Source organism: Dama dama, chromosome 12, assembly GCF_033118175.1.
Source record: "Dama dama isolate Ldn47 chromosome 12, ASM3311817v1, whole genome shotgun sequence".
NCBI classification, from domain to species: Eukaryota; Metazoa; Chordata; class Mammalia; order Artiodactyla; family Cervidae; genus Dama; species Dama dama.
The window spans coordinates 73,257,420-73,282,689 of NC_083692.1; the positions used below are offsets into that span (position 1 = coordinate 73,257,420).

The 25,270-nt window shown below is 39.0% G+C and overlaps 1 protein-coding gene across 2 annotated transcripts in view; it reads right to left on the reverse strand.

The window, feature by feature from the left end:
• The window catches only part of KATNBL1 (katanin regulatory subunit B1 like 1), a 50,676-nt gene extending 25,496 nt beyond the window's left edge, over positions 1 to 25,180 (reverse strand). The window contains exon 1 of one of the 2 annotated variants that reach the window (XM_061157651.1): positions 9,331 to 9,469. The gene's annotated coding sequence lies outside the window, so the exon portion shown is untranslated. Of the gene's footprint in view, positions 1 to 9,330; positions 9,470 to 25,048 lie in introns of those variants that run through there. The other variant, XM_061157650.1, reaches the window with a different exon arrangement.
• Positions 25,181 to 25,270: the final 90 nt, after the last annotated feature.

The following is a 25,270-nucleotide window of genomic DNA, read 5'->3' on the forward strand; positions in this document are numbered from 1 at the left end:
TAACGGACTCTCAAGAGTCTTCTCCAGCACCACAATTCAAAAGCATCAATTCTTCAGCCCTCCACCTTCTTTACGGTGCCTCTCTCACAACCATACGTGACCACTGGGAAGACCATAGACTTGACTATGCAAACCTTTGTCAGCCGAGGAATGTTTCTGCTTTTAAACACTCTAAGTGTGTCTTAGCTTCCCTACCAAGAAGCAACTGTCTTCCGATTTCATGGCAGCAGTCACTATCTGCAGTGATCTTAGAGCCCAAGAAGAGGAAAGCTGTCACTACTTCCACCTTTTCCCCTCTATTTGCCATGAAGTAATGGGGCCGAATGCCATGATCTTAGTTTTTTTTAATACTTAGTTTTAAGCCGGTTCTTTCACTCTCTTCCTTCACCCTCATCAAGAGGCTCTTTAGTTCCTCTCTGCTTTCTGTCCTCTGGCCATGGGAGTTCCTAGGCAAGACAACTGGAGTGGGCTGCCATTCCCTCCTCCAAGGGATCTTCCTGACCCAGGATCAAACCCGTATCTCTTGCATCTCCTGCACTGCAGGTGGATTCTTTACCACTGAGCCACCAGCGAAGCCCAAGATTTACTGGATGACCCAGAAATTTCACTTCTACATACATACATACTCATGAGGAATCAAAGTTTATGTCCACACAAAAACATGTGTGCAAATGTTCATAACAACATTATTCAGAACAGCCAAAAAGTGGAAATGACCCAAATGTCTATCAACTGGTGGATAGATAAACAAAAAGTAGTATGTCTGGAACATTACTCAGTAACAAAAAAGAAATGAAATACTAATACATGTCACAAATATGTATGAACCCTGGGCTAAGTGAAAGAAAGCAAACACAAAAGACCATATATTACATGATTCCATTTATATGAAATGTCCATAAAAGTAAAATCTGTAGAGACAGAAAGTAGATTAGTGGTTGCCAGAAGAAAGCTGAGCGCCGAAAAATTAACGCCTTTGAACTGTGGTGTTGGAGAAGACTCTTGAGAGTCCCTTGGACTGCAAGGAGATCCAACCAGTCCATCCAAGAGGAAATCAGTCCTGGGTGTTCATTGGAAGGACTGATGCTGAAGCTGAAACTCCAATACTTTGGCCACCTCATGTGAAGAGTTGACTCATTGGAAAAGACCCTGATGCTGGGAGGGATTGAGGGCAGGAGGAGAAGGGGACAACGGAGGATGAGATGGCTGGATGGCATCACCGACTCGATGGACATGAGTTTGAGTAAACTCCAGGAGTTGGTGATGGACAGGGAGGCCTGGCGTGCTGCGATTCATGGGGTCGCAAAGAGTCGGACATGACTGAGAGACAGAACTGAACTGAACTGAAGACTGGATTGGGAGTGGGAATAACTACAAATGGACACAGGGCTCTTTGGTGGGCAATGGAGTTATTCTAAAATTAGATTTGGGTTGGTAACTACATAATTCTGTATGTACTTATAGTGAAATGTACATTTAAAATAGGCAAATTTTATGGTATATAAATTATACTTAAGTAAAGTTTTAAAAAAAGAAAACAAATTATCAACACTAATAATAAAATCTCATTACAAAGAATCTTTACACTATACATTCCATTTTGCTGTGTCATGTGCATTTATTTGGTAGTAAATGATCAAGACCATCTCCAAGAAAAAGAAATGAAAAAAGGCAAAATGGTTGTCTGAGGAGGCCTTACAAATAGCTGAGAAAAGGAGATAAGCAAAAGGCAAAGGAGAAAAGGAAAGATATACCCATTTGCATGCAGAGTTCCAAAGAACAGCAAGGAGAGATAAAGCCTTCCTCAGTGATCAGTGCAAAGAAATAGAGGAAAACAATAGAATGGGAACGCCTAGAGAACTCTTCAAGAAAATTAGAGATACCAAGGGAACATTTCATGCAAAGATGGGCACAATGAAGGACAGAAACGGTATGGACCTAACAGAAGCAGAAGATATTAAGAAGAGGTGGCAAGAATACAAAGAACTATACAAAAAAGATCTTCATGACCCAGATAACCACGATGGTGGAATCACTCACCTAGAGTCAGACATCCTGGAGTCTGAAGTCAAGTGGGCCTTAGGAAGCATCACTATGAACAAAGCTAGTGGAGGTGATGGAATTCCAGGTGAGCTATTCCAAATCCTAAAAGATGCGCTGTGAAAGTGCTGCACTCAATATGCCAGCCAATGTGGAAAACTCAGCAGTGGCCACAGGACTGGAAAATGTCAGTTTTCAATCTAATTCCAAAGAAAGGCAATGCCAAAAAATGCTCAAAGTACTGCACGATTGCACTCATCTCACATGTTAGCAAAGTAAACCTCAAAATTCTCCAAGCCAGGCTTCAACAGTATGTGAACCGTGAACTTCCAGATGTTCAAGCTGGTTTCAGAAAAGGCAGAGGAACCAGAGATCAAATTGCCAACATCTCTTGGATCATCGAAAAAGCAAGAGAGTTCCAGAAAAACATCTACTTCTGCTTTATTAACTACGCCAAAACTTTTGACTGTGTGGATCACAACACACTGTGGAAAATTCTTAAAGAGATCAGAATATCAGAACACCTGACCTGCCTCCTGAGAAAACTGTATGCAGATCAAGAAGCAACAATTAGAACTGGACATGGAACAACAGACTGGTTTCAAATTGGAAAAGGAGTATGTCAAGGTTGTATATTGTCACCCTTTCTATTTAACTTCTATGCCGAGTACATTATGCGAAATGCCAGGCTGGATGAAGTGCAAGCTGGAATCAAGATTGCCAGGAGAAATATCAACAACTTCATATATGCAAATGACACCACCCTTATGGCAGAAAGTGAAGAACTAAAGAGCCTCTTAATGAAAGTGAATAAGTAGAGTGAAAAAGTTGACTTAAAACTCAACATTCAGAAAGCTAAATCATGGCATCTGGTTCCATCACTTCATGGCAAATAGGTGGGGACATAATGGAAACAGTTGAGAGACTTTATTCTGGGGGGCTCCAAAATCACTGCAGATGGTGACTACAGCCATGAAATTAAAAGACGCTTACCCCTTGAAAGAAAAGCTATGACCAACCTAGACAGCATATTAAAAAGCAGAGACATTACTTTGCCGAAAAAAGTCCATCTAGTCAAAGCTGTCGTTTTTCCAGTAGTCATGTATGGATGTGACAGTTGGACTGTAAAGAAAGCTTAGTGCCAAAGTATTGATGTCTTTTGAACTGTGATGTTGGAGAAGACTCTTGAGAGTCCCTTGAACTGCAAGGAGATCCAAGCAGTCCACCCTAAAGGAAATCAGTCCTGAATATTCATTAGAAGGACTGATGCTGATGCTAAAACTCCAATACTTTGGCCACCTGATGCAAAGAACTGACTCATTAGAAAAGACCCTGATGCTGGGAAAGATTGAAGGCAGGAGAAGGGGATGGCAGAGGATGAGATGGTTGGATGGCATCACCGACTTGACGTACGTGAGTTTGAGCAAGCTTTAGGAGTTGGTGATGGACAGGGAAGCCTGGCATGGAGCAGTCCATGGGGTCGCAAAGAGTTAAGACATGACTGAGCAACTGAACTGAACTTTGCTGGGCTGAACCGAACACAGGATTATCCTTTTCCCCAAGAGCATTTAACAGCATTATTCAAATAGCTAAAAGCACTTATTGAGGTTTCTAGGTAGGTGTTTCCTAAACTCCATTTGATAATATAGGCAGAGAGAATAATCTGAAGTAGGACTAACAGCAGTCGAAAGCAGTGGTTAGAAACTGGAAAGGACGCTCTTTTAACGAAAAAAGAATAAAAGGAAACAGGCCTTAAGAGAATAAAAGCAAAGAAGGGTAAGAGATACTGAGAAGAGACCAAAATACTGACTGATAACTATTCTGAATTTGGATATAGGGAAGCATGTTTTCTTAAATCAAGACAATAAAGTGATTGCTTATGGGTATTTTCTTGAGAAGGTAGAAAAATGAGTGGTATTGTAGAAGCTGCTGAAGGGATGAATTCCTTTTATATTATATAATACTTATCTCCTACCATAAAGATGAAAAGGGATCTATTAGGATAATCTTACAATGGCTATCAAACCAAAAGACTAAATAATTTTAAATATTACTTAGATATGTCTCATCTACTCACAATGAGAAAACCTCATCATACTTAAATGAAACATGTCTGGACTTTTGTCTCCAAGAAGTTACAGCTCAAGATCAAATGAACTTAAGCTTTCTTTTTCATTAGTATGCTACAGCATATCAATTATTTGCACTGTGTTTAACTCTGCAACTTAACTAGGCAATTTCATTCTTCACCTTGAAAACTTTGCATCAGTGTACATAGAATTATAATAATAATTATTCCTGGTATCAGTGATTCTCCTCCAATCACCACCATAGAATCACTCTCATCACAAAGAGCGTGAATTGTATTCCCTCAGAGTCTTCAGGCTTAAAACTCACCACTATTGTATACTAGTTAGATATAAAGAGGCTTTCAAATTTAAAGCTTCAGCCTAATATTTTTTTTTTCACCTAGAGAGATCAAGTAACTTGCTCAAAGGCACTTAGCTAGTTAGTGGCAGAATGTAGGGCACAGAATCTATGCTATTCTACCACATCTTTGATTTCATTAACTGAATCCAATTCATTCCCAACTACAATAGAGTCACCATTTTCAATCCTGAATAGTCAAACAAGATGAGAGTGCCAATTTTTATGAGGAGATGACAAGAGAGGGACAAATGAACATAAACTACAATGGAGCCTTACCTTCCCTTATCCTATAAGGGCAACCTTTTCTTCTCTCTTCCAGGGACCATTAGGGAGTTTAAAGGGTTTAGACAAATCAGAGGTTTCCCCAAGAGACAGATGCCACACACAAAATGAAAAGGAAAATGAACATGGACTTTTTCCCTCAAGAATTTCAGTGCAACCACCAGCCCAGGCTGGATGCATGAGACAAGTGCTCGGGACTGGTGCACTGGGAAGACCCAGAGGAATCAGGTGGAGAGGGAGGTGGGAGGGGGGATTGGGATGGGGAATGCATGTGAATCCATGGCTGATTCATGTCAATGTATGGCAGAAGCCACTACAATACTGTAAAGTAGTTAGCCTCCAACTAATAAAAATAAATGGAAAAAAAAAAAAATCTCAGTGCAGGAGAGAGGAACAGAAGGTAAATTGAGATTTTATGGGGCAGTCTTTAGGGCCTGGAGATGCTGATTCTTTCCTCCTAAATTCAGTTATCAGACTCTAAATAAATGCTTTGGTATCTTAAGTCAAATAATGGAATTTGGATCAGGTTAAAAAACAAGGTGATAAAAAATGAATTGAGAATGCCAAAATTGACTGAAATGGGATCAGTTGCTTACTACTGAATAATAATAACACTAGTTTCAAATAATATCTTGTGAAGTAGAAGAAGGTTAAAAAATAAGTTTATAAAAGGCAGGATAGAAAAATAAAAGTACAGTATAATTCTGGATTTTCAAAAGCTATATGTATATAATCAATACATTCAAAAGAGCTCTATCAAAATATTAACAGAAGTTATTTATGCTGGTAGAATTACAGGTAAGTTTTTCCCCTTCCTTTACACACTTCTCTATTTTCTACTATGAATATGAACTATTTTCAGTTTGAACAATATTCTAACTTAATGAGGTTATAAAAAGAAGTCTTATAAAAAAGCAGCTAAATTATATAACTACCTTGTAGTAAAAAGTGAGAAAGGTGTACATGTCAACACAAAGAGGTAACATTTCATAGGAATTTAACTTTCCCAAAATTAGGGCAACTCCATCCAACTTTCTCAGTTCTTGCCTTCTCACTTCACTTAGGACTTAGATCCCACGCACACTTTTTTATCTTCAATGTCTCCCTTTGAACTGATTCTTCTCTTCTGCTTTCCAACTTGCTCAGGTTTCCCCTATCAACTTCTATACTCTTTCTCTACCTCTCCTTCCTGCCAAATTTCTACAATGAGTGCTTTTTAGTTTCCATTTTCTCTTTAACCCTTTATAACCTTGCTTTTATTCTGCCCTCTTATCAGAAAAAACAAAAACAACTGTTATCTTCAAGGTTACTTGAAGCTATAAGGGAGCCTTTTGGACCACTGATGATGCCCACTGAGGTCACCCAAGCCAACTCCACAGACTTTGCTCGTTCCTCATCACCACCATCAGCTTTTTCACCACTTCATCCCCCAACCCTCACTCTTCTTGCTCACAGGACACAGCACCACCTTGATTCTCCTTGTTCCCTTACTCCTTTCTGACACCTTTTCCTTTACCAACTCTCTTCTCTCTACACTAAAACTGGAAAAATATGCTTTCAGAGCTTCAGTTTTTTCCATAGGTCCAGACTCTCCTCTAACGTCTATGTATTTGACTTCCTGATCTACCATTGCTAGGTCCAAGACAACACACCTAGAACAAACCTCTTTGATCTCTTCCAATGGTGAGCCAAATGGCTCCCCTCCTAGCTACCAAATATTAAATTACTATCATCAAATTTCTCTCAGACTGGAAACCTAGGAGTTATTTTGACTCCTCACGCCTTCCTTTGAATCAATCCCTGTCTTTTTTTTTTTTTTTTTTTGGTCACTCCTTAGTACGCAGGATCTCAGTTTCCAGAGCAGGGATTGAAGCCAAGCTCCTTACAGTAGAAGCATGGAGTCCTAACCACTGGACTGCCAGGGAGGTCTCAATCACGATGTCTTCTTTAATCTTTCTTCAAAGTATTTCACGGATCCATTTGGACCTTTTATTTCCCAATGTCAGAACACTAGCCCAATCACTTCAAGCCTACTTACTGTATGGACTATTTGATTTTCTTGCCTTCAGTCTCTTCCAGTCCCTACAAATCAGTCTTTGCAAGCTATGATGTTGATGGCACAATCCCTAAATCTCTAAAAATTTCCTACTGTTTACTACAGAATTTCCCAAATTATGTTTCGAGTATCCACATAGATTTTAGTGGATATTTTACTCTGTTCACATAAGTTTAGATATGTTAGATGTTAAATTACTGCTTGGAAATCAATTAAATACATTAAAAAGGTTCTGAGGGGCCCTGCATAATTTTGTTTAACTGATTCCCAAACTTAGCCACTATCCTACTTTTTAAAAAAATTTCTAATTTTGACCAATACATATAAAATTTGAAAGATGCTGATGTTCCAAGAAAGAGTTTGTAGAATCGATTTATTACAAGACTAAACTATTTATCTAAATATTGAAGGCCTCCATAATCATAATAGTATTATATATAACCATCATAATGATACTATTAGAGATTAATAATTTTTTTAATTATAAGGAAAGCTGAGCAAAACATTCCTTACTGTATTTTTTACATGGGGGAAAGGGAGGTTTTCTGTTGAGGGAGGGAGGTTTCATTGCAATAGTGTTAATGAAATAATGGTAATATAATTAAAAATAATAGCACCCTTTATCAAAAGCTTACCACGTGCTAGCCATAGGCACTGTAATTACATATTACACCCTTCCTATAGTCTAGAAAACTGAAGGACAGAAAGATTATACAATTTATCAAACAGCAAAAAAGCAGTAAGAGTTAGGACTAGAACCCAGGCATTCTGTCACCACGGCCTCCACTCTTAACCAATACACTCAACTATGTCTCAACTAATGAAGAGTTATTAAGGGTAAATGCATAGAGACACAATGCACATTTTAGTCACTTCTGATCTCGTGATCTGCAGATCAGAATTTATTATATTTTCAATGAGTTTTCTCAAACACAAAATAAGACTGTTGCAAAGTTCAAAATAAGATTACATGCAAGTTACCACTGCTATTATCACTCATATTTATGTTAAGTGTAAATATATATGACTCTGGTATTTTGGAAGACAATCTGACAAAACTATAGAGCAATGAACTATGACCATATCTTGTCACTCAGTTTACAACAACATACAATTTATCATCCAAACCAGGACACATTTAAGAATAAAAGAAAATACTACTAAAAATTCCCAGAATAATGGGTCAAGAGGCATAAACCATCCCAAGCAAATTAGGATGGATGGTCACCCCCACCTTGGCCCAGTTAAAATTTTTACTTAGTTAAAATTTAGTTTACTTTTCTAGATTTATTTTCTGTATCAGTTACTCAGTAATAAAAAAAGGAACAAATTACTGAAAAACATGATGCATGAGTAAGCTTCAAATGCATTATGCTAAATGAGAGAGACATTCAAAAGGCTACATACTAGGCTTCATTTTTGACATTCTAGAAAAAGCAAAATTACAGGGAAACAAAAATATCAATTTTTTGCCAAAGTCTGGAAGAAGGGAGATGTTGCTACAAAGGGATAAGAGGGTACTTTTCCTGGTGAGGGACATGCTCTATATCCTGTGGTAGTATTCATACATCTGTGCATATGTCGAAGACCACATAAATAATATCTCAATAACCTGACTTGAAAAAACTGGGGTGCATAGCACATGTCATTAATAGCTTTTCACTAGGCTCCTTGGATACTCAGAACTCGCTTGATGGAACTGAGAAATAAGGCTCACTGGGCCCACGTCCATTCTTTTTTCGCCAAAAAACTGAGGTCCACACTTCAGGCCTAGAGGTTCCAGAAACATTCTTCAAAGCATCTGGAATATGTATCTGTTTTGACAGGTGATTACTGAGGCATGCCCTTCTGGCTTTCTCTATATTCTACTCATCCATGTGGGCTGTATCCAGACTTGAGGACACAAGATGCCCTCGATGTCTTCCCTGTGCAATGATGTACTGCCCTCACTTGGAGGCCAAAGGGAGTTAAAATCTTAACCTGCAAAGGCCTCCAGGCACCTCCTGTCGCAATCAGCTGTCTAGAAATCTTTCTGCTCACCATGCAGCAGGAATTACAACTCACCATCTGGGTGAAAATTTAAAGACTCATTCAACCTTAAAGGCAGGTGTAGCTAAAAGACTAGGTCAAACAGACCCATGGTTCACATTCCCAGCTTACCCACTTACCCAGCTACTTGGAACTATCTGAGCCTCATTTTACCCTTCTATTAAAGTGAAAATGTTTGTGTATTTACCTGCTTGACTCCAAAAAAAATGAGAAAACCTGCGGACACAGGAGGATCTAAATATATAAAGCAAATATTAATAGACATAAAAGGAGAAACTGACAATGTAGTAGGGACTTCAACACCCTCATTTACATCAATGTACAAGATCATCCAGACAAACTCAACAGAGCAACAGGGAGCATATTAGTATCATCATGATCAAAGTATATTAGTTTTTTAAGGTTAATTTTTAAAATAATTAAAGACAAGTAAGCTATGTATTCAATCCAACATGCATTTACTGCAAACCTACTAGGTGTCAAGATTGATGTGTTTGCCTGAACTTCCCTGGCAGTCCAGTGGTTAAGACTCCATGCTTCCGTTGCAGGGGGTGAGGGTCTGATCCTGGGTTGGAGAACTAAGATCCCACATACTGTGTGGCCAAAAAAAAAAAAAAAGTATATTCCTTATTTCTCAAGAAGTTCATAGCCTGGTGGGAAAGAAAGCCAATAAATATAAAACAATTAAGAGCTATAAAATAAAAATAGTACAGACTGCTTAAAAGAAAAAAAAAAGCAGTAACAGCACATCTAATGTGAGGGGCAGCGAAATACACAGAAATATGTCTCAGGTTACACTAGATCTGAGTCCTAAAGAAAAACAAGAAATTGGGAAAATGAAATGAAGGAAAGCTCCTAATTAATGAACCATCGTAAAAACAAAATAAACTTACGAACTCAAAAATCAGCATCAAGAGCTTTCCTTATTTCTGTATTGTCAGTTCTCCTTCAGAAATGGTTATTCAATTTGAACATGAATAGAAAGCAAAAAAAGATACAGAGGCTGATGGGAAACTTCACAATGGATAAATCAGGTTGACAATATCCAAATCACTAATCAACTTTATCATTACAAAGAAGGAGGCAACCAAACATTATATGCCTCCTGATGTCCCAATGACGTGATAGATACAATAAGAAATACTATAGAACACTATTATTAAGTATTCTTGTCAAAAAACCTAACCATATTTAACCTGAGTGCAAGCCTCAATTATCTGTTACCAACTACCAGTTTAGAGGAAATACAGAGAGGAACCCGCTAAGCACTATAAGGATGGAATTATAAAAACATCCAGAATATAGAAATTTTTTAGGGCACAGTTTCCTCAACAAATACTTTGCAAGGGAAAAAAGAGGAGGAATCTGCATAATAAGAGAGGCTGTATCAACCAAATACATCTGTCTTATTTTTTTTTTTCATTTATTTTTATTAGTTAGAGGCTAATTACTTTACAATATTGTAGTGGGTTTTGTCATACATTGACATGAATCAGCCATGGATCCTATTTTTAAAAAAACTGTTAAGATGTGTAAGAATCAAGGAAATTTGAGTATCAACTGGATATGTGATGTTAAGGATAATTGTTTATAGCTCTAAAGTATAACTAACATGGCTCAGACGGTAAACAATCTGCCTGCAATGCAGGAGACCCAGGTTTGATATCTGGGTCAGGAAGATCCCTTAGAGAAGGGCATGGCAACCCACTCCAGTATTCTTGCCTGGAGAATTCCACGGACAGAGCAGCCCAGCAGGCTACAGTCCATGGGGTCAGAAAGAGTCAGACACGACTGAGCAGCTACACTTTCACTTTCAAATCTCACACATTTAAAGTGTATGTATGGGATTTCCCTGGTGGTTCAGTGGTAAAGACATTGTCTGCCAATGTCTGTCCCATGCTCTGCAACAAGAGAAGCCACGGCAACAAGATGCCTAAGCACCACAACCAGAGAGCAGCCACACAGCTAAGAAGACCCAGTGCAGTCAAAAAAATTTTAAATAAAAAGTTATAGAAAAATAAAATGAAAAAAAATTAAAGTATACATACATATACATCCATTAAACCATTAACAATCCAATAGTGACCCTATCTTTCACCTTCAAAAATTTCCTCTGTTCTTTTTTAATCCCTCCCCAACCACTTGATCTGCTTTCTGTCACTACAGGCTATTTTACATTTTCTAGAATCTATATAAATAGACTCATACAGTATATACTCTCTTTTTTGGAAGGGGATAGTTTCTTTCACTCAACATAATTATTTTGAGAATAATCCATGCTATATATACATAGTCTATTCTTTTTTATTGCAAAGCAGTATTCTATTATATGGATATCCACAATTTGTTTATCCACTTACCTGCTAATAGTTATTTGGACTGTCTCCAGTTTTGGCTATTACTAATAAAATTGCTATGAATAGTCATGTACAAGTCTTAGGATGAACAGATACTTTCACTTCTCTTGGGAAAAGACCTAAGGAATGGAATAGCTATTATGGAAGGTGTTGTTTAACTTTATAACAAAATCACTGGTCTTTTTAACATGATTTTACATTCCCAACAGTATATGAAAATAAGACATTATTAACTATTTCCAGTTGAATGATACTGTGGTTACATCTTTTTTTTAATGAGTCTTTCAGAGATATATATATCATACCATGAAAAGAGATGATGTATAGGATTTGCAGAGAGAAAGGGAAAATTAGTGAAACAAGAAATGTTAGTAACTGCTGAACCTGGGTAACAGATGTTCATACCAACATCCTCTCTATTTTTCTATGTGATTAAACTTTTACATGTTATAAGAACTAGTGATTCAATAAGCAAAGCTTATATGTGGGCTATATATATTGTACTGTTCTTAAAGATACAGTTAAAATAGTATGTTCTTGTTCTTTGGGCTAGAGGTGGTATTCCTTTAGTGACTATAGATGCAATCAGCTTTGTCTCAACAATAATACAATCCTTAATTATTTTTAATTTAATAAATAAATCCATGGCTGATTCTTGTCAATGTACAGCAAAAACCACTACAATATTGTAAAGTAATTAGCCTCCAACTAATAAAAATAAATGGGAAAATAAATAAATAAATAAATGAAAATAACACTGTGAAAGTCGGGTGGGGTGGGAGGAGACGGAAACAAAAACGGCTGTGTAAAGGACTATGTCCTGTCCCTCCCTCTCTCACTCCACAATCCTGGATTTGGGAACAAATGAAGTCTGCTGCATAAAAGGAAAAAAAAATTAGAAATAAACACTGACAAAAAATTATCTCTCACTTTACAATATTCCAAAAAACACTGAATGCTTCTACAGAGGTGAACTGCACAGGTGGGGGCCAGCTGAGAAAGTTTTTACTTTATATGTACTTTATACTAAATTTTGCATTTCACGCAAATGTTACTTAGTTTAAAACAAATTAAAAACTTTTATTTTAATGCCAATAAATCAACCACCAAATAATATTCTGGTGTTTTTCTTCTTATACAGTTAGTTTTATATGTTGTATTTTGTCATTAACATATATTTTCCTATATATTAAAAAGTCTTCCTGAAAATGATTTAAATTAATATATATTTTATCACATGGATGCTGCTTGTTTTTATTTTTGCTATTACAGAAAACACTTGATGAATGTCTATGCATAAGTATTTGTACACATTTGATTATTTCCTTTGAATAAGCATATTACTGGGCTGAAAAATATGGTTTTAGAGCTCTTGAAATATATAGTAAGAACACTTTCATATAATGTGACTGGGAGTGGTGGCTGACCATTCAAAATCATTTAAAAAATCATTTTGAGAATTCACGAAAAAAAGAGTGACAGATGTATACACATACGTTAGATATTTAAATTTAAAATCTAAAGATAATGCATACTCATCATCTATGACTTCTTGGATTTCTTTAAAGTGGCTCAAGAACTCATTGATACAAAGCATCACCAGTGCAAAATTCTAAACTGTTACAGTTTTACTTTACTTATCTTTAGTTTTCTAATCTATGCTGAATTTGACAGAAAGTTTTTGAATCACTTGCCTTCGTCCAGTCTATCCAAAGTACCCTCATTAGTTTTCACAGAAACAGTGTTTTTCAACTCGCATTTTAAATTTTCACATTTTCTAAGTCGGGTGACTAGGTAAGCGTAGCAAATGTGGCAGAGATGGACAGCTGTTCCCCAGATCCAGACTTTGGTCAAATGAGGTAGAGAAAGAACCCTCTCAGCACTCCCAGTAAGAGAAGACTCTGTATTATCAATTTTTCCCTTTCAAAATCTGACAGATAATAAACAATGCTTTAGTTTGCGTTTGAAATATTTAATAGGTCATATTTTTCTTATGTGATAAAACTAAGAGGACTTGGCAGTAGGTGGTAAAGGGGAAGCGAGTCCTGGAATCAGGCTTCCTGGGCTGGAGTCCTGCTTTAACTATTCACTGGTTATGTGGTATCAGGCACCTTACTTAGCCTCCTATTTTCAGAGTAGAGTTACGAGGATTAAATAAAGTAATCCACTTAACCACAATGCCTAGCACATGGTTAATCACTCAGTAGATGTTAGCTCTCATTGAGTTACACATAAATATCACTAAGAAAGCTGCCTCTGTTGTGAGAAACAAGCCTCATGGAGTCAGCAGATATTAATACCGGTTCCTAAACTTGTTAAATGTTTCTGTCCATGTGGACATGAGCACAGGAAAACAGAAGACTGAAGGGATAACAAGTTCTTCCTGAAGACTGCTATTACAACTGAATCCTTTTTTTCTTGTTTATGTCTCTACAATATTAAGATGGAATCATCTTCTTTGGCTTATTCTTCTGAATCAGTTTTCCACAGTAAAAAAATAAAAAATAATTTTCTTTTAAAAAATATGAGGACAATACATTAAATAGGAAATATAAGTTTCGTAAGCTTTGAAACACACAAAGTCTAAAGTTAAACAACACAAAATAACTCTAAAATTTATGACTTGAATCACTTTAGGTAGAAGAAAAATCTCAGTATTACCTACAATTACATTATAGTAACTAGCAGTTTCCCGCTTCATTCCTGCTTATAACCTTAAACTTCCCAAACTTTCCTACTGTAAAATTCTCACCATCATCATCATATTTACAGAGGGAGAAACACAAGTAAGCAATTATAATAGATTATGTTAAGCATAGTGATATCATGTATCTAAGAGGGGGGTGGGGTGGGGTGGCTCTTTGAGTTAAAAATATGAAATAGAATAGAATGGCTTAGAGCAAACGTACTTTTTTTTTTTTTTTAGTTGGAGGCTAATTACTTTACAATATTGTAGTGGTTTTTGTCATACATTGACATGAATCAGCCATGGATTTACATGTATTCCCCATCCCGATCCCCCCTCCCACCTCCCTCTCCACCCGATCCCTCTGGGTCTTCCCAGTGCACCAGCCCCGAGCACTTGTCTCATGCATCCAGCCTGGGCTGGTGATCTGTTTCACCCTAGATAATATACATGTTTCGATGCTGTTCTCTCTAAACATCCCACCCTCACCTTCTCCCACAGAGTCCAAAAGTCTATTCTGTACATCTGTGTCTCTTTTTCTGTTTAGAGCAAAGGTACTTAAAGAGTCATTCTACAGAGAGTAACAACAGATTCAAGGCCAGCAGGACTCATCCAGTTCAACACTCCACTCAATGAGTTACTAAATTTTAATCAACACGTAAGACACATTTTCATAACTACTTCAACAAGGGTGTTCAACATGAAGGGTGTGCTAAACAGACTGTGTGACCCAGTGGAGAGCAGGTACAACTTACCACAAGCAGGAACTAGAAACACATGCATTTTAATGTCAAGCCAGATTAAAAAAAAGATTACATGATTCCCTAAATGTGACCTTCATTTCTCAGTATATTTGGGTGGGGGTGGCAGTGGTTTACAAAAGGCAGCAAACATTTGTAAGACTCAAAGTGACAAAGTGTGTTTTATAAACTATATGAGAAACTATTACACTGGCAGAGTAATGATACATTCTGTTGGCTTGTTTCATTTCTTTTGGAGCCTTGTAATCCCTTCTAGGGCACTTCCTTGTGGCTCAGCTGGTAAAGAGTGTGCTAGTCTAATCTGATTGAAGGTGAACATTTTGAAATATGTGTCAATTAGATGGGGTATAAACTGGAGTGGGGGAGAGAGGAGGTGAACAGTGATGGGAGAAGAAAGGAGAAGCACAGAAACAAGCAGAGCCGGGGCTTACTCATGCACTGTCCAGGGGAAGGTGCCCCATCAAGTTGTCCAGATATTCCCGTGTATTTTTAGGCTTATTCCTACTGAGGAAATGGATTTACCAGGTTACCAGAGCCTGATATTATTAAATGTTCAAATCATAAAACTTAAGTACTCTCATTCTGATACCATGTTCTTAACAACTCAGAACCCCTACTATCTGGAGTAAACCCCAGGGGCTTTTTTATTTGTTGGGTGATTCATCACATCATCATCTCTTAATTCAGTTTCCCATGGAAAGCTGGTGTGAGAGATGTCAAACTCAGGAAAGAGGGGCAAGCATGAAAATATAGATTTCTGGCAATTCAGTGGGTACAACATGATGATACATGATTTCAATCAATTAGACCAAACAGAATTCCAACTCTCTTGACTAACTCACCCTGAAATAAAAATTACAAAATTGATACTCAGTGGCAATTACCATTCCTACCACCAACTCCTCAGTTTTAGTAATTAAGTCCCCTCAGTATACCTTAAGGAACCAAGATTAATAATGGGGAAAAAACAAAGTTAGCTAAATTCTGATAACTAGGTGTTTTGTTTATCATCATCTTTATTAACAGTTTTGGACTTACAGCTTTTTTCAGTGACTATGCCTTTCACTGGGAAGTTGGCAGGGGCCAGTGGAGGTGGGAGAAATAAGGTACAGAACAGTATTTTATTACCTAGGTAAAAGATGAAGTGTACATGAGTGATTGCTTACATATTCACTGAGTGTCTTTGGAAGGATACACAGGAAACTGGGGACAAAAGTCATTTCAAGAGAGAGGATATGTGTGGCTGGCGGGGTGAGGTGAAATGGAGACTTCCTCAGACTTTTTAAATTTTGTATCAAAAGCAAGTATGGTGTTTTATTTTCAATCATTAAAAAATTGAAGCATAGTTAATTTACAATGTTGTGTCACTTTCAGGTGTATAGCAAAGTGATTCAGTTTTATATATATAGGATTTATGTATATAATATATATATTCTTTTTCAGATTCTTTTCCATTATATTAATAAGTTATTACAACATATTGAATACAGCTTCCTGTGCTAGACAGTAGGTCCTTGTTTATTTGTTTTATATATAGTAGTGTGTATATGTTAATCCCAAGCTCCCAATTATGTTCTAACTAAATTAAAATGTATTATATATTACTCTTCTTACAGCTATATAAACATCCAAATCTTTGGGAAGACTTACGAGTTTCTTAAACCACGTAGATAATTATCTTAGCCTGTTTTGATGAATATCCCTTACTCTCTTTGTTAGAATATTCCATTATTTTTCTGGAAAAATTCACAGAGAGGAAAAACACTCTAATCCTTTCCAGTGTCTTCGTAAACTCAGAAATGTAAATATATATACACACGTATAAAATGTCATCCTTAAGGTTAAGGGTCCTTTTTGACCCCTTGTTTAGCTACTAAAGATACTTCTGATGCTTTCAAGATAGACTCTATGTATGTGAAAGAATATGCCAATAAGACACACAACTCTCAAAAAAGACAATACAAATTAATTTTAACACCCTATCTTCATGATTTGAACTAGGATTACCAGTCTGTAACACATTTCTAATTTTGAAATCAATAGAGTGAAGTATATGCTTACATCCTACATATTAGGGTAGGCTGCCCTTTGAAAATCAAATGAAGAAATCAACAGAAGAGGAGGTTAGCATCCTTTTATAGCAATGGTTTTTAATGCTCATACACTGGAATGCTTGTGAGGACTACAGTATCCAACTGTCAGTTACAAAGGTTTGTTACCACCATTATCTCCTGGGCTGGAAGCAGAAGAACATACACTGAAGGCTGAAAACACTCCCTTAGGCAACACTCCCTTCTCTTAGGGTACTCCCTTCTCCAGCATAGGAATCACATATTGCTTTAAGGAGATACAATGACTTCCAGGCCTCAGACTTGGGAGTAACTAAATTTAACACATAAGACTCATTAAAAAAAAATAAGTAAAAATCACTTGTCTCCATGTTTCCCCTAACTCTGGACTCATATCTTTAATGCTTTAAAAGTCAGTTCCACGTGGATGTCTAACAGTCATCATTCTTGAACTTAACATACTGAAAATAGAACCCTTAATATCCACCCTCTCAAATCTGCTGCTCCTCACTTCCTAACTCAGTAAATGTAACAATCATCTTCTCAGTTGCTCAAGCCCAAAACAAAGGATCCATCCTTGATTGCTCTTTTCCTAAATGCCCTACTTCCAATCTACTGACTCTGCCTTTAAACTACACTCCCCAGTTGTCCATGTCTCTCCTTTTTCATTATCATCCTACATCTAACTACCATCATCTCTCTCTTGGACTATGGTATCAGCATCCTCCTAAATGCTCTAGTCACACTGGTCTGTCCTTAAACTTGAAAAGCTCATTTTCATTTTGCGGCACTCCTTCTGGTTACACTATCCACCGCTGCCACTAACACACTCTCAGGGCTGCTGCTTCCCAGCTCCAACATCACCCACTCCAGAAGATTCCCCTGACCACCCCACCAAGGAAAACCCCACCCTCACCTCCAACCAGTCTCTACAGCAGTACCACATTTCCCCTCTCCATAGCACTCATTACTATCTGGAATTAACCTGGTTATTAGGTTATTGTCCATGTCCTCCCACTAGACTGTGAGCTCCACGAGACCAGAAGCCATGCTCACTGGGCCAGGAATAGTGCCTGATATACAGTGGGCACCTAATAAACAGCTGATAAATGTAGGAACATATCTAAAGAAAGTGCCCCAACTGAGGTAAACACTAAAACTGGGTTATGACATTCCAGTTCTTCTTTCAGATACATGATAGGTTTATACTTGCCCATCACCCTGAAGTTAGGCATGGAAAGTTGACTTGCTCAGTATTCCTGAGCAAGGATTACACAGAGTCGAGACCCCAGACAACTGTTCACATGTAACACAAATTGAGAAGAAGTAAGTCTTTGTTATTTTAAACCACTGAGATTTGGTGGTTATTTGTTACCACAAAATAGTAAAGCCCAGGCTTCCCTGGTGGCTGAATGGTAAAGAATCTGCCTGCCGATGCAGGAGACTGGAGTTCAATCCCTGATCTGGGAGGATCCCACATGCCATGGGGTAACTAAGCCCATGCGCCACAACTACTGAGCCTGTGTTCTAGAGTCGAGGAGCCACAACTACTGAGCCCATGTCCCCTCAAGCCCGTGCTCTGCAACAAGAAAAAGCACCACAGTGAGAAGTCCGTGGATCACAACTAGAGTAGTCCTGCTTGCGGCAACTACGGAAAACCCTGCTCAGCAACAAAGACCCAGCACAGCCCATAAATAAACAACATTATGTATCTATAAAAAGCTAGCCCACCCATACTGAAAAACCAGCCAAGCAATGCTGTGGGCACAGAAGAAGACTTTTGAGAGTCCCTTGGACTGCAAGGGGATCCAACCAGTCCATCCTAAAGGAGATCAGTCCTGGGTGTTCACTGGAAGGACTGATGCTAAAGCTGAAACTCCAATACTTTGGCCACCTCATGCAAAGAGCTGACTCATTTGAAAAGACCCTGATGCTGGGAAAGATTGAGGGCAGGAGGAGAAAGGGACGACAGAGGATGAGATGGCTGGATGGCATCACCGACTCGATGGGCATGGGTTTGGGTAGGCTCCGGGAGTTGGTGATGGACAGGGAGGCCTGGCGTGCTGCGGTTCACGGGGCCGCAAAGAGTCTGACACGACTGAGCGACTGAACTGAACTCACTAAGTACTCAACTAATACTACTAACTCAACACACTACCCAGGTACTTAAGATTAGGCCTTAGTTTCCAAATATGTCTGCCAACAAAGAGAGAAAAAACTGTTTATGCAGACTTTTTTTTTCTTGTTTATGTAGACTTTAAAGGATTCTTGTTCCTTGATGTTATTTTTCAGTAAATTAACAAGTCAGCCAAACAATGAATGCCACCCAATACAAGGCTTCTTGAGAAACAGTCTGTCAGCCTCTCCTTATCTGAAAAGATACTTTCTAGGTAAGAATAATTTTTTTTCATTATTATCTACACCGACTAGTCAATGATGAAATAATTAGAGTCCAGGAAATTCTCTGGCAGTCCAGTGGTTAGGACTCTGGGCTTTCACTGCTGACAGCCTGTGTTCCATCCATGGGTAGGGGACAAAGATCTAACAAGCGGTGGGGTGGGGTGGAGGCGGGGGAGCAGTTAAGAGTCCAGGTCACTACAGAGAAAAAATCTGGACAGATTAGAGAGGTATGTTGGCTAAAATGCAGTATCACGGAATGCTGGGTCAGGATTTTGGAGTCTGCAGACAAAAAAGACTTACTGCAAAGTTTTATATAGGAACCATATGATTAAAATATTCCTGAAGATTATTTTATATGGTAGCTGTAGAACTAGAATGACCAGAATAGAAAAGCCAAGAATGCTGGTCTCATCCATGCTATGCCATGAATCCTCCATAGATGAAAGGCCAACTTTTAATCAACATATATGATTTAGTTTTGCAATAACACTAACCATACTGTTAATAATGATATTAAGTGGTACAGGGAACAGGCAAAGCACAGATTTTTGCAAAAAGGAACACTGATAGGTCAAGCTGGCACCAAAGTAAGGCCTGGTGATAGACAAAACTGCACTCTGTGAGCATGAGGAGCAGTCAGGACGGTGATTACTTAATAGTTCTGAAAGGCGGTCAAGTGAATAATGGATGCTTTACAACAACTAGGAGGTATGTTTATATTGTAGGAATGACTGGGTTGTAATCAGGTAGATTTGCATTCTGAGTTCTTTCAAAGCTTGTCTTTCCTCAAAAACAACTCATTCCTTCACTCATTCAACAAATACTAGGTACATGAAAAAGTGAAGCGACGGTCTTAGTGGTTCAGTCATGTCCGACTCTTTGTGACCCCATGGACTAGAGCTCACCCAGGCTCCTCTGTCCATGGAATTCCCCAGGCAAGAATACTGGAGTGGGTAGCCATTCCCTTCTCCAGGGGATCTTCCCGACCCAGGGATCAAACCCGAGTCTCCTGCATTGCAGGCAGATTCTTATACCGGCTGAGTCATCTACTAATTACCATTCTAGGCACTGGGAAACAAAAGTGAACAAAACGAAGATCCCTGCCTTCCTGGAGCTTGTATTCAAGCAGCACTTAAAATTCCATTCTAAAATTCCATCCCCAATCTTATTATAGGGGAGTAGCTTTTACAAATGCCTTTGGAAGAAATCACTTATGATCTATGAGTAAATCATGCTAAGATGTGAAAGACTAATAGTCTTCCAGTGGTAAATGCAAAAGCAAATACTTCACAGATTCACACTCTTAAGAGCTAGTAAGGACCTTGGAGATAATTTCAATCTACAGATAAGATTAAGGGATTTGCCCAAGAATGCTCAGCCACTAATAGGAGAGCCAGGCTTAGAACTGTGACTTTGTGTTACAGCATTTCCTATGTAACACCAAGCTGCCTCTTTTAAGATTATACTAAAGCGAAGAAATGCCAGAACGGGCATTCATGATTCATACATAGGCAGGAGGTTCCTGAGTGACTTGTCCAAAGGCAAAAAGAGTTTCAGGCAGTGTGTACTGAAGGGGAGAGAGGTGATGATAGTGAAGACAAACTGGGGGGAGCTTTCACAAGTTTCTTCCCATCTCTACCCTCATCATGTCCCAAGAACAAAGAAAATACAAAACTTCTCCAAAGTTAATGGCTTTGAACTCCTAGTGAGGAGATGCTAGGGGTCGGGGTGGGGTGGGGTGGGACACAAAGTACTAAAGAGTCAATAGTAAAAAAGCCAGATTACATCCTATCCAATTTGAAAAGCACATATTCCCAGGAAAAGTACCATTTGTATTAGCTTTAAAGGTTTTTTTTTTTTTTTTTAATTTACTTTCCTTTGTTTTCCACAAAGTACCAGATTAACTGGTATAGATCAACAAATATAATGATTGATAAAATAGGAATGTAATATTGACTGATGTGATGTACTGAGGCATCTCATCAGCGGACAAGACTTTCTAAAGATAATTCCTCCTCCTCTGGGAGAACTACATTCACCTCTTGCTTACAAATTCTGGCAATCTATGCATTTAAAAAAACCCAAACTAGTTATTTAATTTTTCAAAGTAAAGATTCATGATCAACAAACTTAAGCCTTACTTAGTATTCTAAAAGAAAACTATTTTTAAAATGGAGAAGAAAATGGCAACCCACTCCAGCATTCTTGCCTGGAGAATCCCAGGGACAGAGGAGCCTGGTGGGCTTCTGTCTATGGGGTCACACAGAGTCAGACACGACTGAATCGACTTAGCAGCAGCAGCAGCAACAGAAGCGGGAAAACTTGTTAAGAAAGAACCGAAAATTAAGCTTAGTACAAAAAAAGAAAAGTTAAAAATAAAAGAGGAAGATTACTAATTATAGGAGTTATAGGAAAAATGAAAGCTGATAGGCACCAAGGATCCTCATTAAAATCTCATTATGTGTCTCTGTAAATGGCAGTTTATATACCTAAGATGCAAAGTATTATGAGAATCCCAGTTTTTAGATTTTTTTTTTTGAAGTCTTTATTGAATTTCTTACAACACTGCCTGTGTTTCAAGGGGTTTTTTGTTTTTGTTGTTGTTGTCGTTTAGCTGCAAGGCATGTGGGATCTTAACTTCCCGACCAAGGATCAAACCTGCACCCCTTGCATTAAAAGGTGAAGTCTTAACCACTGGACTGCCAGGTAAGTCCTGAGAATCTCGGTTTATTTCAGTAGCTACACCATTATTTTAGCTTCCCAAACTTAAAATCGTGCATAAACTTTTACCTCTATTGTTTCCTATAGTTCATCAGTTATCATAATCTAATATGTCTTCCTTCAAAATGTCCACAAGGGCTTCTCTTGTGGCTCAGCTGGTAAAGAATCCCCCTGCAATGCAGGAGACCTAAGTTCGATCCCCAGGTTGAGAAGATCCCTTGGAGAAGGGAAGGGCTATCCACTCCAGTATTCTGGCCTGGAGAATTCCATGGACTGTATACTCCACGGGGTTGCAAAGAGTTGGACGGGACTGAGTGACTTTCACTCAAAATGCTCTTTTGAATACAAAGCAAGTATTTCCAACTTCAAAACAACACACACACATACACAAAAGAAGCCTGACCATTAAAAAAGAACATTTTCAAAGAATGAGAAATATTCATGATATGCTGAGTCAAAAAAAAAAAAAATCCCCACAAGGAGAAAAGTGCATAATCCTAGATTTATAAAGGAAAAGAGCAATCATCATTAAAAAAATAATTTGAAAAGAACCACCACAAGAAAATGTTAACAGTTGGTCTTTCTGCTTGGGGGATTTTATAAGTGGCTTTCCCTCGTTTCACACTTTCTTTGCATTTCCTAAGTTTCCTACCATGAACATACATTATTTTCAAACTCAGGAAAAATATTATTTCAGTCATAGCCTCATTTCACCACCTGTGCTTTCTTAGAGCACGCTGAGTCGTTCTCTGACTCTGCAACCCCATGAATGTAGCCCACCAGGCTCCTCCATCCATGGGATTTCCCAGGCAAGAATACTGGAGGGGGCTGCTATTTCTCCATTCTCACTGCTCCTATCCTAACTCCTTACAGCCTCTCCCTCCCCCAAGACTCTAACAATAGTCTTCTTGAGGTATCTGAAGCAGCTTCTCCCTAACTTTAACATTGCTTATACTCTTGCTCTGAAAATTCATCATTCATACTTATCTAAAGCCGTTGGAAGCAGAGGCTAGCCATGTAAACAAAGCTTTAAAGAGGGTTTCTCAACCTCCTCAGCACTGACATTCGGGGTAATGAGTTTTCGTGTCCTGCTGCAGGATGTTCAGCAGCATTCCTGGCCTCTATCCACGAGATGCCAGGAGCACCCCACCCCCAAGTTGCGACACTGCCAAATGTCCATGTCCCTGATGGGCAAATCTGCCAGTAGTGGAGAATCACCATTGAAAAGTCTGTAAACTTCTAGTATCATCTCTCTCTCTGCTTTATATTTATGTCAGACCTAAACTTCTGTGACCTGTGAGTCTTATATAACACTCCTGGCACTCTTCTGCCATAATCTTCTTTTCCTCAGTAGGAACTTTCCAAAGAGACCAGACTTACTGTACCCTAGAAAAATAATTTTCACTCCCAATTCCGAATCTTTGAACACACTGCTTCCCCCTAAAATTCCCCATTCATATTATTCAAGGTCCTACATCCAATCTTTAGCTTGGGTTCTCTGCAGAAGCCTTACTGATCTCAGTCCAGTTCACCACACACCCACTGTACTCATGAAGAAAATCTCATATATCTTTTTTTTTTGGTGGTGGTTGTTAATTTTATATTCCAAACTAGACTAACTTCCCTCAGGTTTTGCTGCCCTGGCACATTTTTTTGGTGTAACTAATTGGGCCTAACAGTGCTTGGTAACTGATGAATGAAATTTAAATGCTCAGCTGTAAATAAGTGTAAACGGTTACTTCTTCTGAAATGATTTTGCTTTTGAATCCTATTTCTTGTCATGGAGTTATTATTTAAACTAATTCAGTAGGTTTTCAGAAACAAACACTAATATACAGTGGTATATTTTAAGCAATACATAGGTTTCAAACTCTACACTTTTAGGAAATGATACAAACGAATTAAAACTATAAGCTACAACACAAACTTTATACATTCTATTTATCTTAAAATAGCCAATTGATTTTTTTGCTTAATGCACAAAACTTAGGCATGTCCACGGGAGAACTCGATTTAATAGCATGTGCCTGTACACCAACGCACCTCACAGGTATATTATCTCGCCAGTTGAGAGAAGTAAATGAAATGAAACTGCTTTGTAAACTAGAAAGAGCCACATGTAAAGGAGGCAGTAGAGAAATACAGCTAAAAGAGTGGAGCCGGTTTGCTTGGGTCCCAATTATATTAGCTGTGTAATCTTGTACAAGTCACTTTTAACTTCTCTGTGCCTCAGTTTCCTCCTTGTCAAAATGGGGATAATAACTCTGCCCAAAGCAAAGTTCTCAAAACAGTGCTTGGCACACAGAAAGCACAAAATAAATATTAACCAATGTCATTGTTATAACGCTGATTATTGGCCAAGTTAAAGCCTCAATGTATAAACTTCTGATTCAAGTCTGAAGTTGTTTAAAAAAAAATACACAACGAAATAAACTATAGAAATTGAAGCTATTAGATAGACTAGTTTCTCAAAATTTTTGCCAAGTGCTAAACTGGTGATTGTTACAGACCTAATTTGTTATAATCCTTTTTTTTAAGATCTCAAAGAAACTGACATAGACACCTCTGTTTTCAAGGAATTTTACGAGCCACAAGAAAACAAATCAACTCTTTGTTTTCTCCATACTTAAGCCAATTTAAGAGCGTGGTAAAAGCCTAGGTACAGTTACAGAACAACTTTTCAGAAAATACAATGAGGTTTTTAAAGCTGTAATCAGCAATTCTTATGCAGTTATGTCAAGTTTTTGTCCTGCTGAACAAAAGGTTATGTGTCAGGGAAGCAAGGACCCGGCAGAAAATAAGGAAATGCCACTGCCGGGCCTAGGCGGCTCTCGGGAAAACCTGTCCTCAAACACTGTGCCTCAGACGCCGGCGTCCTTCCCCCTCCGCGGGATGCACACGTCGGCTCCACCCGAAGATAAATAAGTGACAGCAGGTTCCGTCCACGCCTCTCCCGGCCCAGACCTCTCGCGCCCACCCGGGCGGCCTCCAGCACCTGCCGCCCCGACCCTCCTCGCCACGGAAGCGTAGGGGGCTCCACCGGACACCGCAGCCTCGCCGCCCCGACCCCCGACCCCGGCAGCGTCACGCGGGCCAGGCCGAGCAGAGGCCGCCGCAGGGCCTGCAGGTGGGCCTAGGGCGCGGTCAGGCCCGGCCCCGGCAGGGCAGCCGCTGGCGCAGGCCCGCTCGTCACTTACCGGCGCCTCATGGTACCGCGGCGCCTCCGCCCAAACCAGGCGCTGACCGACTGCGCCCGGCAGCCCAGACTATCCCTCGGCTCCCCGGCCGAGATCCAGGAACGGCCATTCAAACGCCGCCGCGCGCGCGGCCCGCCGGGATAGCTCCCCCTAGGGCTTCTCGGAGGCTCCGCCCAATGCTGGCTCCGCCTCTTTCAGGTGGCTCGGGGTTGGAGGGCGGGG